Source organism: Canis lupus, chromosome 37, assembly GCF_003254725.2.
Source record: "Canis lupus dingo isolate Sandy chromosome 37, ASM325472v2, whole genome shotgun sequence".
In the NCBI taxonomy this organism is placed as follows: Eukaryota; Metazoa; Chordata; class Mammalia; order Carnivora; family Canidae; genus Canis; species Canis lupus.
Window position 1 is genome coordinate 24,022,024 of NC_064279.1, and position 17,205 is coordinate 24,039,228.

Here is a 17,205-nt window from a genome sequence, read left to right on the forward strand (position 1 = left end):
TCCTCACAACCTCATCCCTGCCTCGCCCTGCTTTGCCCCCAGACCATGCCTCCCCCCCCCCCCCCCCCCCGCCCAGGCGCACCCTGGAGAGAAGGGCTGGGCCCTGGGTACAGCTTGTGGGGCTGGCATGGCACACCAGTGGCACTGCTGGGTGTTTAGGCCTGACCTCCGGGACTCGGTCCCGAGGCTCTGTTCTCTTTGCTCTTGTGCCACCCCGGGCCTGCACGAGAACAGTGGACATCCGTCCACTTATCCACAGGGAGCACCTCATGCCAACCGTACTAGAAATCAGTGTCCCCCTTTTCTAGAAGTGTCCAGAAGACACCACGACCTTCTTTGAAAGTGTATCAGAGCCTCAGTAGAGAGAAGAACTCCTTCTCAGTACGTCACTTAAATGTCTCCAGCTGTAATAGGGCCCCATTCTTTTGGATCTTGTCTATAGTTGGCACAAAGAACAGGTGTCTTGTCCCCACCACTTCAAGAAGTCCCTGGAACCTCCCTTTAGCTGGACAATGTTCTTTCTTTTCTTTTCTTTCTTTCTTTCTTCTTTCTTTCTTTCTTTCTTTCTTTCTTTCTTTCTTTCTTTCTTTCTTTTTCTTTTTTTAAGATTTTATTTATTATTCATGAGAGACACAGAGAGAGAGAGAGGCAGAGACACAGGCAGAGGGAGAAGCAGGCTCCACGCAGGGAGCCTGACCTGGGACTCGATCCCCGGTCCCCAGGATCAGGCCCTGGGCCGAAGGTGGCACTAAATCGCTGAGCCACCCGGGCTTTCCTAACTGGACAATTTTCAACATTAATTGGTGGGATCTTCTATCTTGCAAACCAGAAAGCAAGGGTTTTTTTGTTTGTTTGTTTTATTTTTTTTGTGTTTTTCAAAGCTGACAAAGGGGAAATGCTTTCATTGTACCTGCTAGAGGAGGTTGGCCAATGAGTCATCAGTTCTTCATTGAGGACTCACTGAGTGCAGAGCCCTGCCTCAGATGCCCGGGCAGGTGTTACTCAATTATGATGTGATCCCTGTCTTAAAGGAGCTTTGGAAAGTGGTAAAGTGTGCATCCACCAAAAGCTAAACACCAGCTTAAGAGTTAAATGTCAAAGCAAGATATCCATGAGCAATACCATGAGGGAGAGTCCTGATGAGCGAGGTCACCCCAGGGGCTGGAGAGAGTGGGCAGGACAGACTGCACGGGGATGATGTTACCAAGAGGGCAGACTATGTAGGGGAAGTAGCTGAGGTCACCCATTCCTGTCTTATAGATGTGGCTCCACGTGTCTAAGTTAATGGCCTGACAGCTGTCGTTAGTTATCGTATCCATTAGGATCTGCTCAGTTACAAGTAATAGAAAATTCCTTGAAATCTGCTTATACCAAGAAGGGAATGTTTTAGCTTACAGGATCAAGAAGTCCAGTTGAGTGTTGGACTGCAGGTATGGCTCAATCAGGGCGCCTGTTCTCTGCGATGCTCTCAGTTCAGCTCTCCTCTAAGTGTTGGCTTAGTCCTCAGGCTGGCTTTTCTCATGGTTGCAAGATAACAGCCAATCACAACCACGGCTATGCATTTCCTTGCTCTTGTCCACCCTCCACCAACAAACGGAAGTCCTATGTAGGACCAGCCACAGAATTTGTGGGGCCCAACGTGAAGGAAAATGTGAGCGTCTTGTTCCACAATTATTAAGAACTTCAGGAAAGCAAAACCAGAGCATTGACCTAATGGTGGGACCCTGGTAAGTGTGGCACTCTGTGTGACTTCAGGTCACATGCCCATGAAATCGGCCCCAGTCCTGCCCTTACTCTCACTGGGCCACCTTGAACTAAACACTGTAATTCCCAGGTGAACACCACGAGCCAATTGGCTTAAATTTGAGGGTTTTTTTTATTTTAATTTTTTAAATTTTAATTTTCTTGTATATTTTTAATTGGAGTTCGATTTGCCAACATATAGCATAACACCCAGTGCTCATCCCGTCAAGCGCCCCCCTCAGTGCCCGTCACACAGTCACCCCCACCCCCCGCCCACCTCCCTTTCCACCACCCCTTGTTCGTCTCCCAGAGTTAAGAATCTCTCGTGTCTCCCTCTCTGATATTTCCCACTCATATTTTCTCCTTTCCCCTTTATTCCCTTTCACTATTTCTTATATTCCCCAAATGAATGAGACCATATAATGTTTGTCCTTCTCCGATTGACTTTCTTCACTCAGCATCATGCCCTCCAGTTCCATCCATGACAAAGCAAATGGTGGGTATTTGTCGTTTCTAATGGCTGAGGAATATTCCATGTATAATAGACCACAGCTTCTTTATCCATTCATCTGTCGATGGACACCGAGGCTCCTTCCACAGTTTGGCTATTGTGGACTTTGCTGCTAGAAACATCGGGGTGCAGGTGTCCCTGCCATTTCACTGCATCTGTATCTTTGGGGTAAATCCCCAGCAGTGCAATTGCTGGGTCGTAGGGCAGGTCTATTTTTAACTCTTTGAGGAACCTCCACACAGTTCTCCAGAGTGGCTGCACCAGTTCACATTCCCACCCACAGTGCAAGAGGGCTCCCCGTTCTCGGCATCCTCTCCAACATTTGTGGTTTCCTGCCTTGTTAGTTTTCCCCATTCTCACTGGTGTGAGGTGGGATCTCATTGTGGTTTTGATTTGTATTTCCCTGATGGCCAGTGAGGTGGAGCATTTTCTCATGTGCTTGTTGACCACGTCTGTGTCTTCCTCTGTGAGATTTCTCTTCATGTCTTTTGCCCATTTCATGATTGGATTGTTTGTTTCTTTGCTGTTGAGTTTAATAAGTTCTTTATAGATCTTGGATACTAGCCCTTTATCTGATATGTCATTTGCAAATATCTTCTCCCATTCTGTAGGGTGTCTTTTAGTTTTGTGGACTGTTTCTTTTGCTGTGCAGAAGCTTTTTATCTTCATTAAGTCCCAATAGTTCACTTTTGCTTTTGTTTCTCTTGCCTTCATGGATGTATCTTGCAGGAAGTTGCTGTGGCCCAGTTCAAAAAGGGTGTTGCCTGTGTTCTCCTCTAGGATTTTGTTTTTTTTTTTTTTTTTTTCTCCTCTAGGATTTTGATGGATTCTTGTCTCACATTTAGATTTTTCATCCATTTTGAGTTTATCTTTGTGTCTGGTGTAAGAAGTTGGTCTAGTTTCATTCTTCTGTACGTGGTTGTCCAATTTTCCCAGCACCATTTATTGAAGAGACTGTCCTTTTTCCTGCTTTGTTGAATATTAGTTGACCATAGAGTTAAGTGCCCATTTCTGGGTTCTCTATTCTGTTCCATTGATCTATGTGTCTGTTTTTGTGTGATTGGCTTAAATTTGCATTATTGCTCATCCTTGGACCAATTTTTAAGGTAAATTGGTTGGAATTATGTGATTGGCTTAGACCAATCTGTGTCCATCTTTGGTCCAAGTCAGGTCATATTGTATCCAACCACAAGTGCTACAAAATAAGAAGAGAGGCAACCCATGTTAATAGAGTTATGTATCAGTGGCTCTGTGCATGGCTTCAAAATGGATGGGTCAGACAATATCTCTCTTCCAGAGGAGCATCTGAAGTGGGGTCCCCTCCCAAGAAGGAGCCTTGCTGCTTTCTCCTCCCTTCACCTGTCTTCTCCAGAGCAAATCATGCTTCCCTCGGGAGAGCTGAAAAGAGCATGGATTTTAAGCAGTGTGGCCTTCAGCAAGTTGCTGTGAATTTGCACTCCTGGGTATGTATCCAAAGGAGATGGGATCTGCACTCCCATGTTCATTGCAATGTTATTCCCAGGAACTGAGGCATGGAAACAACTTGGGCATTGTTGGCAGATGAGTGGATGAAGTTGTGGTACCTACACACACGTGGACACACGTGCACACACAAAATGTAGCATTTTTCAGCCTTCGGAAGGAAGGGAATTCTGTCCTTTGTGACAGTGTGGATGCCCTTGGAGGGCATTATGCGAAGGATAATGAGCTCAGCACCAAAAGACGAAGACTGCATGATATCACTCATATGTGACATCAACACAAGCAGAACTCAGAGAAATAGAGAATAGAATGGTGGTGACCACAAGCTTGGGGGAAATGGGGTAGAAACTTCCAGTTATAAGATGACTATTGTCCTGAGGATCTAATTTATGGTGTGGTGACCACTCTTAATACTGCATTGTGCCTTTGAAACTTGTTAAAAGGGTCGATCTCAAGTGTTCTCACCACACACACACACACGCACGCGCACGTGCAAATGATACCAGTGTGAAGTGATGGATACGTTGAGTAGCTTGATTGTGGCCATGACACAGTGTATACCTGTGCCAAACCGCACTGTACACTGTAAATACGTACAATTTTTATTCGTCAACCATTCCTCAAGCTGGGGAAAAAAGATGATTCTATGTGAACTGCTTGTGTGCGGATTTGAGATCAGTGTCATTTCAGGGAATGGCCGTGACCGCCACGCCGTAAAACCTGTCAGTAGTGTTAAAAACACACATAGGAAAGCTGTTTCTGAGAGTGAGAGAAAAAGGCAGGCCAGGGTTGAGCTCTCCACTTTGCTCCTTACCAGCCACCTTATCTTGCACACACAGCTTTATTTCTGCAGGACTGTTTCCTTAGCTTTGAAGAAGAGTAATGCCAACCCTACCTTTTTCACAGAGCTGAACACATCACACTGTGTGTGGGGGGTGCATCACCACCACCCCCACCTGCCCGATGGGATTGCGTGGGGGAGCGTGCTTTTCTGTCCCGACAGGACAAGAGCCACGAACAGGACTGCTGTCGTGTATTTTAAAACTTGGGAAGAGTGTCTGTGGATTTGAACGTCTTGACTGCTTGTCTTACGAGGTCTCTTCTAGACTGTGCGTAGGAAACAGGAAAATGGGAGCTGTAGGGACCCACAAACTGAGCAGGCCGATGAAGGAAGGGCGGGAAAGACTCTTGAGCTTTAAATATTAAAGAGAAAGGGGATTGGTATTACAGGGAAAGCTCAGGAGGGCCCCTGGCCCGTTACAGGGCTTCAGAAGAGGCTTCCTCCAGGGAGTAATATCCTGGTAAAACCTAAAGGTGGCTTGGAGTTAGCCAGGTCGATATGGGCGAGGGGTTAGTCCTGGCTGTCGCTGGCTCTCATCACCTCCTTTGCTTATTTATTGTGTGAAATGCACCCCCGCTTCCTGCTAGAATGTAAACCACACGGTGGGGGCGGCCTGTGTGCCCACTGCCTATCCCAGGAGGAGAGCCTGGCACGCTGTGCACGCTCAGAGTCCTGTGGGAACGTGTTCTGAGTGAGGATCGCCTCCTGAGGTGGGGGCCCCCCGGTCCCCTCGCCTCGTGCGCTTGGCTCCAGCCACACTGGTGACACTGGGTGCCAGCTGTCCTCAGAGCACGTGCCGTTTCTGGGCCTTTGCACGCGAGGCCTCAATGCTCTCTCTCTTCTGCACGAAGAAGCAGAAGAGAGAACAGCTTGTCACTGTTCATAGCCTAAGCATCGGGGGTGGCCCTCGACGACTCCTGCACGCCTTGCTTGTCCTTGCTCTTCCTCCTTCCCTCCCAGGCTGAGCCCAGCTCCCCTCTTCCCATCCCCAGGACCCTCTCCAGCCTGCTGTCCTAGCGCTTCCTGTCCACCCTGTCTGAGCTAGCAAATCAAAACAGAGGATGTCCAGTTAAATCTGAATTTCATATAAACCACCATTTTCTTTTTAATGTAAGTGTGCCCCATGCAGGGTGGCCCCGGTGGCTCAGTGGTTTGGCACCACCTTCGGCCCAGGGCCTGATCCTGGAGACCCGGGATTGAGTCCCGCATCGGGCTCCCTGCACGGAGCCTGCTTCTCCCTCTGCCTGTGTCTCTGCCTCTCTCTCTCTGTCTCTCATAAATAAATAAATAAAATCTTAAAAAAAAAGTGTGCCCCATGCAGTGTTTGCACATATTTGTAGTATAAGATTAGGCCTTGTTTTGCTTTCCGCATTGGGTTTTGCCCACTGATTTTCCTTTTTCTCTGCATTCATATCGCTGCACAACAGTTCTTCCTCTGCTTCTTTGCCAGGTGCCAGGACCTGCTTGCTCACCTCTGTCCCTGAGGCCTCTTGGCCACCCGTGCTTCTAGGCCACCCGGCAGTACTGGGCTGGAGTCCGCACCAGCTGTGAGTACAGCCACTGCCTCTGCAGCCCTCCTGCCAGGAGCAACGGGGGCACACTGGGTGAGGAGCTCAGGGTTGCGGGGTTTATCACTGGGCATGGGATTCCCTCCTGCCCCCTTCCTTTCATCACTTCCTCCAAGCCCAGGAAGCTCAGGAACGGGCAGTAGCTCCGTTATTGGGATGAGGCTGGGCGAGCGCAGGTCTAAGGACGGACAGAGATGACCCCTGCTGCTAAGTAACCCTATCACGTTTTAGGTTCTGGATGCTTCGCTGAGTGCTTACTAACATCATCTCGCTTCACCCCCATCAGGACCTTGTGAGTAGGTTAATAGCATCCCTATTAGTCAGATGAGGAAACCGAGCTTAGAAAGGTTAATTACTTGAGCCAAGTAGTCCAACTGTGACTCGGGGGGTGAGTGGGGCTGGGAGCCAGGCAATCTCAGCTGGAGCTCGTGCCTTCTCACTGCCACCCTGCCAGCTGGGCTCTGTGCCAGGCCAGGGCCGAGGAACACAGTGGATGCATCCTGGTGCCACCCCAACCCATCTATGCAGTGCATGAGCCTTTCTGGGCAACCTTGCCCCAGTGGTTTCCCCAGCCCTGCTAGCAAGTTTTGGGAGCCTCACCTGGACAAGACCCAATCTCCTGACTCCTTTGCGGGTCCAGAGCCATGCTGGGTGGGTGTGATTTCGGAGGACTGGGCACGAGTGGGAGCTGTAGGCAGCTTCCCCCACAGCCCACCAGATGCCGGGCAGGTGTGCCCCACCCTTTCCCCCCAGCTGACTTGAGACCCTGGCTTTGCTGTGTATACAGCATGGGCCTTGGGGGTCACCCGGCTCTCTGATTCTAGTACATCCACTTTTCATGACTGAGCCTCTGCTAGTTGCCAAGGCTGTTTCTACCAGGAGCTCAGGTGTGAGTCCCACATGAATCCTGAGTACTTTCTGTCTCCCCACCTGCCACGTCACCCTCAAGGGTAATCACAGGATCTCAGTGTTAGCCTTAGATTTCAGCAAGAGATCGTCTCATCCGACTTTCTCATTTTCCAGATGAGCAAATGGAGGCCTAAGAACAGTTGGAGATTGGACAGGTCCGCAGAGTGACTTGTCTTATCTGGAAATAGGGCTTGAAGACATGAATCCAGCATTCTAGAGGGCATGGGCAGGTGGGTTGGGCTGCCCTGATCACAGACTGTTGCCTAGAGGCTGTGAGAGAGGGCGGAGGTGCATCTCATGAATGTCGTGGCTCACCGGTCAACCAGGCTTCACGTCTTTTTTTTTTTTTAAGACTTTATTTATTTATTCATGAGAGACAGACAGAGAGAGACAGACAGAGACAGAAACAGAGACATAAGCAGGCTTCATGCAGGGAGCCTGATGCGGGACTCGATCCCAGAGTCCTGGGATTATGCCTTGAGCCAAAGGCAGACGCCCAACCACTGAGCCACCCAAGCGTCCCGAGGCTTCACCTCTTAAAGTAATTTAGAGCACCTGCCCCACATGTGATCGACATTTCTAGAGCCGTTCACATCTTTCTGAGGACTGCTCATAGAATGGGCTCTTTGGGGACCCAGGGAGGGGTGGTCAGAGGGAGGTTGGAGGGTCACCAGGTGGTGAGATGGTAGGAGGGGTTTGCACGTGGGCTGGGAGTAGGGATGGGAAGTTCCATGAGGTCCTATCAAACCCTGAATTCTACAAGCTTCTATGAGCTGGGACTCATACCCAGACCTGGAGGTATTTTGTTATTTTTGTTTGTTTGTTTTTCAGTTGGGCCATGCTGTTTCTGCTCAAGTCATTAGAGTTATCAGAAGTCCCAGTGGGCATCCCTCTGCCTCTTCACTGCTGCTAGGCTGAGCAGAGTCAGGTATGTTGGGAAATGTTCTCCAAATCTGGTCCCTCTGGGGCTGCATGCTGTGGTTGCAGAAGCCTTCTTGAACTTCCTCCTTGGGGGAAGTATGCGCTCTCTCCTTCTTTGTAGGTCAGCCGTGAACATGGAAAATCACATGAATTAATAGGCATTTTCTGAGCACTTACTGTATAATATCATGCTAACGTAAGGGGACAGCTCAAAGAATGTCAGGGGCACACACATTCTGTAAGCTCTGGCTCATATTTGGGGGTCATTATCCCTTCCATTCCCTTCCTTCCAAGGGGTTGCTCTAGGGAGCACCATTGTGGCCAGGCACTGGTGAGCGGTGGGGTGACTTCCTAGTGTGAGGGATTTCCCTCCCTTCTAGCATTTCCCCAGCCTGCTTGCTGATGAGAAATGGCTCTCCTTCCGGGTAGGAATTTGCTTCTCATTAAAACATAAATCCTCCTAAGAGAGGTCTCACTTTCCCTCTGATCAGTTGTGACTGATGTTTATGTAATGGACGATATAATAAGATCCTTTTCATATTTTCATACGATTGTGAAGGTAACACCCGATCACTGTAGAAAATATGAAATATATGGACACATACATAAACAAGGAAACCCAAATCACCCGTGCTCGCATAACCCAGAGACAACTGCAGAGCTTTTGCTCCAGTTCTGATAGGCAGACTGCATAGTTTACCGAGAGGCACGGTGGTGTGCGGAGGCTCAAAGCTAGATCTCGAGGCAGGTGCCAAGCCAGTTAGTGGCTCTGTGACCTTCCAGAGATGATAGACTCCTCTCTGCCTCAGCTGCTTCATCTGTAAGATGGGGATAATCATGGTGCCTATGCCTTAAGGCTGTTTTGAAGATTTACTCAGCACTGCCTGGTTCAAGAACTGAGGGGTGTCCGTGTTACTTTTGCTGTTAGGGTTGTCTTATAACTCATACGTGACCAAGTCTCCCTGGGCCCCTCAGTCTCACCCGTTCCAATTTCTAAATCATTGCCGGCTAATGTAGATTGTTCTAGAATTTCTTGGGAGATGATGGAGATGTTTATGTCACACGACGCAACAGATCGAGCCTTCCTCCCCTGCACTTTAAACATCTGAGTGCTTTCTCCAAATTTTTAATCCTGGTGGAAATTGTCTCATTGTCTCTTCTCTTTTTCCCAAGAAACTCTTCCTTGGCCTCTCCAGCCACCTGGCACTGAAACCCTCCCACCCCCTCGAAATCTCATCAGCTTACAGAGCTAGCAGCTGCACTCAGCAGAACGAACGAGCCAAATCCCGACCAAGCATATCCCGGGAGCCTCATTTTATTTAACCATGTGTGGGTCAATTTACACACATGTACAGACTCATTGGTATATCTAGAAAGACCCCCAAAATTGGCATCACACTTGATATACTGTTTGGTGTCTTGCTTTTTTTTTTTTTTTTTTTTTGGTCAGCATACCTATTATAAGTGCGTACACTAATGCATGGCATATCCAAATGGCAGACTATGATACAATAATTTTAATTTTTAATGATACAATCATTAAAAATAATTTTAAGGGGGTACCTGGGTGGCTCAGTTGGTTGACCGTCTATCTGCTTTCGGCTCAGGTCATGACCCCAGGGTCTTGGGATTCAGCCTTGCATCAGGCTCCCTGCTTCTCTCTCTCCCCCTGCTTGCTGCTCCCCCTGCTAGTGTTCTCTGTCAAATAAAGAAACTTAAAAAAATAATTTTTAGAGATTCCTTTTTTTTTTTTTTTTTTTTAAGAGAGAGAGAGCATGTGTGTGCACATGAGCAGGGAGGGAGGTGAGGGGCAGGGGGTGAGGGAGAGAGAGAATCTCCAGCAGGATCCATGTTCAGTATGGAGCCCATTGCAGGGTTGGATCTCATATCCTGAGATCATGAGCTGAGCCGAAATCAAGAGTCTGATGTTTCATGGATTGAGCCACCCAGGTGTCCCTAGAGATTCTTTGCTGAATGCACTTTTCTTGTTCTCTGTTTTTGTTTTTAAAAAGGGAGGAAGCATGAGGCTGCAGACACTGGAGGCTGGAGGCTAACTATGAAGGCCGCCAGCAAACCAGCTCCATGCCCATACACACCGCCTTCTAGAACCCAGTTCACACGCATTCCCTTCACCATCTTATTCTCTTCCTGAATACTCTCAAGACCATTGATTGGAACATGACCTCCTAGCTTTCTGGCAACTGCTCTTCATCATCCTCTGCCTGTCTTTCCTCTCCTACCCGCTTTGAAAGATGGGCGCTCTTCAGGGATCCCCCCAGGCTGTCTCTCATCTCCTATCTGTCCTGTCCCCCAGGGCCACCTCCTCTCCTGCAGGGTCTTCAGCTGTCATCTGCATACATAGGACTCCCAGGCTTTTCCTTTAACCATGACCCTTCCCTCGGCTCCAGATCCCCGTGCTCAGTCCTGACCTGTCCACTTGTTGTCTCCCAGGCCCCATCAAGTTCAACATGTCCACAGTGGAATTCATCATTTCTGCCCCAAACCTGGCCCCAACCCCATCTGGTTCTCTATTTCATTCAGTAAATTCCATCTTCTTCCTCCTGCTTCTCAAGCTGCAGACCTTCCATTTCTTCCCCCCCTCCTTCCATGTCTAATCAGCGTGGTAAATTTTTCATAAAATTGTATGTATTCGATCAAAACTACTATCCTTCACCTTGAAATTGTCTTTCATGTCAGAATGCCCTTTAAATAAGCAAAGAAATGTAGAAGATGGTTGATGGCAGTCGTTTTTGTCTGTTTGTCTGTTTTGAGTATCAGTGAGGGCGACGCAGTTGATAGCTACTGAAACCCAGGCCCCTTTCCCTTTTCCATCTGGATCCAGTTTTGTTCAGAGGTCCACCCCACCCCCCTCTTTAGAAGGTAATTTTGATGAGTCTAAGCCAGCAGTTCTCAAAGTGGGGCCATGAGACCCTTCCAGGGCACCTCGGAGGTCAAAACTATTTTTAGACTAAGCCATTATTTGCTTTTTTCACTTATTCTTTTATGAGTATACACTGGATTTTTCCAGAGGCTAACTGTCATGTGATCTTGCAACAGATTGAATGCAGAAGCAGATATGAGAATCCAGCTGTCTTCTATTAAACTAGAAATTAAAGAGATTTGCAAAAATGTGGAACAATGCCATACTTCTCACTAACCTTTAAAAAATAGTCATTTCATTACGTATTATTTATGTTAACATGTAATGTGTTTATTGTTATTTTAAAATGAATTGACAAATACATATTTTTAAGATGTCCTAGTGTTAATTTATCACATAATGCACATCAATAGGTAATCCAGCTAAACAAAAGCTCTCTGGAATTCCCAGTAACTTCTAGAGTTTTAAAAGAATCCCAAATTGGAAAAGTTTGAGAAGCACTGGTTTAATCTGGTGACAGCTATTGGTTCCATCAGTGACCCAAATTAACCCAATCAGATTAGATCATGGAAAGATTTATATTCCATGTCTGGGGAAGAGATGTCTCTGCTTTCTGTCATTGGATGTAAAAATTTTATGCCCCATTGCCACTGGTAGCCTCTTGCAACCATGTGGGAAGATATGGGTAGTAGTCCTGGCGAGAGGGAAGAGCCTCAGGGCCTGGGGGATGGCATTAGGCTGCTGATGGGACCTTATCTGAAGCCACCCTCAGCCCTTAAATCTCCTGCATGTTTGGTCCAGTGTGAGCTGGATTCTCTGTCATTTGCCTCTGAAAGCCCCCTTAACTGATGCAACACTTATCTGGTATAATTCTATACCCAATTCTAGCGTGCTTGTGGGTTTTCCAACACTACCAAGCAATTAACTCAATTCTAACATGACCTGGCGGTAGTTTCAGATCCCACAGGTTGGAGCCCAGTCCCACCAACTCCAAATGCCAGTTGTAAACCCAAGTAGTCACCTGTGCTTTTGACCTACCTAAGATAGGAGGCTCCAACCCTTTCCCATTGGTTTCAATTAATATCCTAGAGCTGCTCACAGATCTCAGAGAAACATTGGACTCGGTAGGTTACCTGTTTCTTATAAAAGAAGGTAAGTCAGGAACGGCCAGGTGGAAGAAATGCATAGGGCAAAGTTAGGGAAAGTTGGCTGGGAGCTTCTCGGGCCTCTCCAGGTGGGCCTCTCTCCCTACTTCAACATGTGTTCATTGACCTCAGAGCTCTCCAGATGCCGTCTTTTTGGGTTGTTCTGGAAGCTTCCTGAAATAGGCATGATTGATAAAATCATTGGCCATTGGTGATTGAACTTAGTCTCCAGCCCGTGGCCCTTCCCCTCACCAGAGGTCAAGGGGGGTAACCTTGAGAAAGTTCTAACCCTCTAAAAAAAAGGTTGGATCTCCTGGCAACCAGCTCTCATCCTCAGGTGCTTTCTACAATTTGCTTCATTAACATAACAAAGGATCCCTCTAACGCTCTCATTACTTAGGAAATTCCCAAGGTTTTTTTTTTTTTTTTTTTTGTAGGATCTCTGTGCCAGAAGTGGGACAAAGATCAAATATATATATGTACTTCTCCTAAATCGCGGTATCGCTCTTGGAAAATGAGGAATTGTCATGTCCATGCTGGCCCCAAGCTTTGGAGGACACTTTACTGTTCCATGTAATCTCTAAAGCACCACATAAGATGATCCTCGGAGGTTTCTCCAAGCATGAGGAATCCACCAGGAAGGAAAGGAGGGCTGAGAAGGAGTGGGTAGCAGAAAGTCGAGGCCATGTGACTAAGTTTTGCCACGTATATGGAGAGAAAGATCAGAAACAGGGATGCCCCAGAATTTGGAGACCTGTGTGTCCTTGAAAGCCAAGCTCCTCGAGCAACGTTATTTTCCGGGTCCATGGTTCACGGTTCTGCTCCCTCCACCCCTTTCTCTGGCTCTCTTCTTTGTAAACCAAACTGCCAACATCTGTTCCGGTGAGCTGACTCATGGTGAGAGCTGGGCAAGTTTGCTCCACTGCCTGACAAGTGGTGGATTAAACTTCAGAGCCCCGGGGACAGAGGAGAGGCTTCTATCTCATATTCCTGCCACCCAATCGGGAACCAAGGGATTGAGGATGGGCAAGAGGCACCTGTGACACCTGGATGACTGTCCCGGTACCTTCTCCTTCTGTTGACCACTGTGCTAGTTTCTATTTTGTCGATTTGTTCAGGACTAATGAAAGATTTTGCACATAAATTTGGGTGTCGTGGGTGGGTTGCAAACACAGTAGAGAAATCACTTCCCATACCTCCTGAAGATAGCATTTTTGCCTGTTTAAAATACACCTGGTGTCCAAGGGCAATAACTGATGCCTTTCTTAACGGGATAGTCTGTATCCGCGGCAGACATCTCCTGGGAGCGCTGGCACGACTCTGCAAATCTACAGATACCTCTTGGGTTGGAAATCTCACAGTGAGCTTATATGAACCCTGAAAACGTTTGATTTTTACTTTGTTTTTGGTGGGCAGCAAAGTGGGAGAGGAAGCGGGAGGGGGGGAAGAGCTTGGGGACAGAAAAGGACAAATTGGACTTTTCTCTAATAAATTGCAAGTAAGACATTAAAGGTCTTTCTTGTTAGAAAAAAAGATCAAAGCTGCATAGAGGCTCCTTCCTTGCGTTCTTTTTTTTTTCTTAAACAAAACACTGCTACAAAGACACAAAGCACACTAGGCTTGGGCTGAGCCCGGGGGAAAGTTTATGTCCAAGTTAGGATAATCAAAAAGAGTTTAATTTACTCAGTTCTGGAATAAAATCAAGGCTGCATTCAGCAATATTTGAAACCAGTTAAAGGTTAGTGAATGAGACGCCCAGTGCGTCTGATTAGATTTTTGCTTCCATTTATTCGTGTCTTACATCACGCTCTAAACCATGTACCTTTTTTCTTAGTTTCAAGAAAAGAGAACTGTCATGCCTCATCATTTTATCGTCGCTTTTAACTTAAAAAAAAAAAAAAACCTAAGAAATGGTAAAAGCATTTTCTGATCTTCATTATTTACTTCTCCGCTCTGAGGGGTCCTCAAAGCCAGAGAGTGTCTGTTAGTGAATTAGAATAAAACCACAGGATAATTACTTTCTGGGCTACCAACACAACGTGAGTTGCTTCCCATTGTGAGAATGCTGAAAAGTTTGCCACAAAATTAAACCCATTAGGGTAATAAGGGGAAGAAGGAGAAGATTAAATTTATTTCCATCTGATTTAACTTATTAATTTCTCAGGGGAGAAGGATTTCCCTGCCATTGACTTCCAGGTTTTAACCCAGGAGACCCTTCTGTTCTCAAAATGCACTTGGGATTTAATTCATACTCAAAAAGTTGGGCCTTTTTTGGTTGGCTCAAAAAGCCCTCAGAAGCAGGTTTTAGGGATTGAGAGTCAGCGGACACGTTAGTCAGGCGACAGATTTGTTTGGAGCCCCTACTACACTCCAGGCATGTTCTGTAGTCCAGGGAGTCAGTGTGAACAAGTCAGATCTCCTGGTCGCTAAAAACCTACACTCTAATGGTGGAAACAGTTAATCTACACATAAAACAAAAAAGTCAATAAAATAATTGTTAAATGCTGCAAAGAAGATAGAATAGGGAAATGTGATAGCACTTCCTGGGGTCACTTCCTGGGGTGCCTGGGTGGCTCAGTCTGTTAAGCATTTGACTTCTTCAGATCAGGTCATGATTTCAGGGTCCTGGGTTTTCTGCTCAGAGGGGAGTCTGCTTCTCCGTCTCCCTCTGCTCCTTTTCCCCACTCATGTTTTCTCTCTCTCTCTCGAAAAATAAAAAAAAATATATATTTTTTTTCGAGAAAGAAAGTCACTTCCCAGCAGATAAGAATAGTATGGGCAAAGGCCCTAGGGCAGGGACACACTTGGTGTATTTGAGGGAGAGGAAGAAATCCTAATGACTGAGGGCTAAGGCAGGGAATGATGTAGTGCTGAACCATCTCCTCCCCTTTACTCCATTGTGGTCTTGCAGCCAAGTTCTTCCAACCTTCTGCTTCGCCTGGTGATCCTGGGAAGCTTACTCTAAAGACAAAATGCCCAGGAGGGATTTGTTCAATCTCAAGGCTGGCCAAATGACAAGGAAACCAGTGTCTTCTCCTTCCCAGCTCCTTAGGAGATAGAGTTTCCTCATCAGGTTTCGGCCTTGCTTCAATCATCATTGCATTGTTATGGGTGCTTGGCTCTGGCTTTTAGCTGGTGTTGATGGAATCCACTCCAGCGAGGGTAGGCTGGAAGGGGTTGATTAAGAGGTGTTACATATATCTTGGACCAGCTGGGAGGGTGAAGGGAAAAGCTTCTAGACTGAGCTTCCAGGAACGGCTCCCCAAACCATGCAGCAGAACTGGGCCCAGTGGGAGCTGCTGCCTCTGCCGAGCTCATAAGCTGCCTGCTGAATCAGGCGGCCACAGCCCCAGCTGGCTCCGGGCCCACCTGCCTTGGCTCCAGCCTGTTCCACTCAAATGGACATCCCACACTTCCTCTCTTTTCCCTAATCCCTTGATTTCAAATCAACGTCTAGGCCCCAAGTCCCAACCAAAACCTTAGCTGTGTGGGCATCTGAGAAATACAGGTTTTGGGGTTCTAGCCTCTGCGGTTGGAGCAAAGCCTGCTAGTAGCTGGGATGGGTGCTGAGCTAGGCAATCTACTGACCCTCCCACCGCAGCTAGGCTTGGGCTTATGCCATCTGCATGCTGCCACTGGGGCTCGGGGCATCCACCGGTTTGCTCTCCCGAACACCAGGGCTGGGATGGCTGTAAAACCACAAGCAATTTTCCTTTTCAGATCCTGCATTCAGGGGCGTGCACCCCTAGGTAAGATTTGATCTAGGTTGGGCCGGTTTAACCTGACAGGGATTTGGAGGTGCTCAGAGGAAAAGCTCATCAAAAGAGCTGACGTTGAGCCTCTAAGCCCCAGGAGTGGGCAGGCCAGGGTTGTTCTTGCTCATTTTTACAGCTGCAGTATCAACACCGAGCTTGACATGCAGTAGGCACCCAATAAATACTCACTGAATAAACACGCGGATGACAGAAAGGGTAGGCTGAGGAGCCCTTTGGCACGACGCAGGGGGCAAACTCACCTGAGCCTGTGAGCGTTTAACAAACGCTAATGATGCTTCACATGTGCCAGACGCTGTTCCAAGTGCTTTCCAAATATTAACTCATTTAATTCTCATAATTACCTCAGGAGATATGTACTATGGTTAATCCCATTTAAAAACCGAGGTGCAGAGAGGTTATGTTACTCGCCCAAGGGCGCGCAGATAAGAAGTGGGAGGCCGTGGCGGGGAGGGGGAGGCCCTGGACTGTCTCCTGTTGCTTCCAGGCCTTAATCTGTTACTGATTTGCCCCAGATAGATCCACTGATCCTTATTCGCTCCTTACACTCCTTCCCAGCCTTTTCATGCCTGCTCCTGTCCCTTGCTCTCTCTCCCACCCCTATGCAATTTTCGTTCCCAGGAGGGCCAGGGGGGCCCCTTAGCTGCCTGCTGAGCTGCCAGGAGGTCATACCTCCCTGGAAAAATCCCGACACAGTGGTGGGGACTGGGAGGGGGGCCACCTATGGTCCCCCGGGTGCCATCCGAAGTCAGAGAGCTAGGCCTGCCCGACTTGGGGGTGGGGGAGTCCTAGAGCTCTGTGGTTTCTGCTGGAAACGGTGGGGATGGCAGCCCAGCAGCACGGAGCATCCTGTCTCCCACTGTCCACCAGGGCCAGCTGCCAACCTCCTCCTTGGCCGGTTTATTTTAGGGTGACGGGTGTCTTGGACAGACGCAGACGGAGGGCTGTCAAAACTCTTCTGCAGGACAGCGTGCTATGTGCAAATGCGCCGGAGAGCGGGCTCTTTTCAGGGGGGCAGCATGGGTTTATTTGCAAAAACAACAGAGGCTCTGCTGGCATTCCCACAGATAACGCAGGGCTGTGGGGGGAAGCATCCTTGTTGCCAGCACTAACAGCCGGGGGTGGGGGGGGTTGGGGGGTTGGGGGGGTGCAGGGGCGAGGAGGAAGCGTGTGCGGTTTGGAGTTCAATCCATCCGTCCTCCTGCTTCCCAGCGGGTCTGCTGTCCCCAAGCTTAGATGGGCCTGTCGAGGTGACTTCGTGGAAGGAAGCCAGTGGGGAAGGCCCTCTGATCTCTAATGGCTGGTCCCCCTGCTTCAGGGCGACCTCTCGGTTTCCCATGGTAAATCTAACCCCATAAACCCCAAAGACTGGGGAGGGTCAAGCAGCATGGATGGTGGCCCCTGACAAAGGACTTCCCACGCTGCGAGGGG

At 48.1% G+C, this 17,205-nt stretch overlaps 1 long non-coding RNA gene across 3 annotated transcripts; it reads left to right on the forward strand.

Annotated features, from left to right (window-relative positions):
- Positions 1 to 3,053: 3,053 nt before the first annotated feature.
- On the forward strand, positions 3,054 to 11,139 carry LOC112656651 (uncharacterized). 3 transcript variants are annotated; one of them, XR_007408934.1, is made up of 4 exons: positions 3,054 to 3,717; positions 6,028 to 7,595; positions 7,886 to 7,982; positions 9,988 to 11,139. It is a non-coding gene; the product is annotated as an uncharacterized LOC112656651 (long non-coding RNA). The 3 variants fall into 3 exon arrangements; XR_003134551.3 differs by lacking the exon at positions 9,988 to 11,139 and adding an exon at positions 9,149 to 9,669 and having other exon boundaries at positions 6,028 to 6,181; XR_007408935.1 differs by lacking the exons at positions 3,054 to 3,717; positions 9,988 to 11,139 and adding an exon at positions 9,149 to 9,669 and having other exon boundaries at positions 6,382 to 6,437; positions 7,169 to 7,595.
- The last annotated feature ends 6,066 nt before the right edge of the window (positions 11,140 to 17,205 follow it).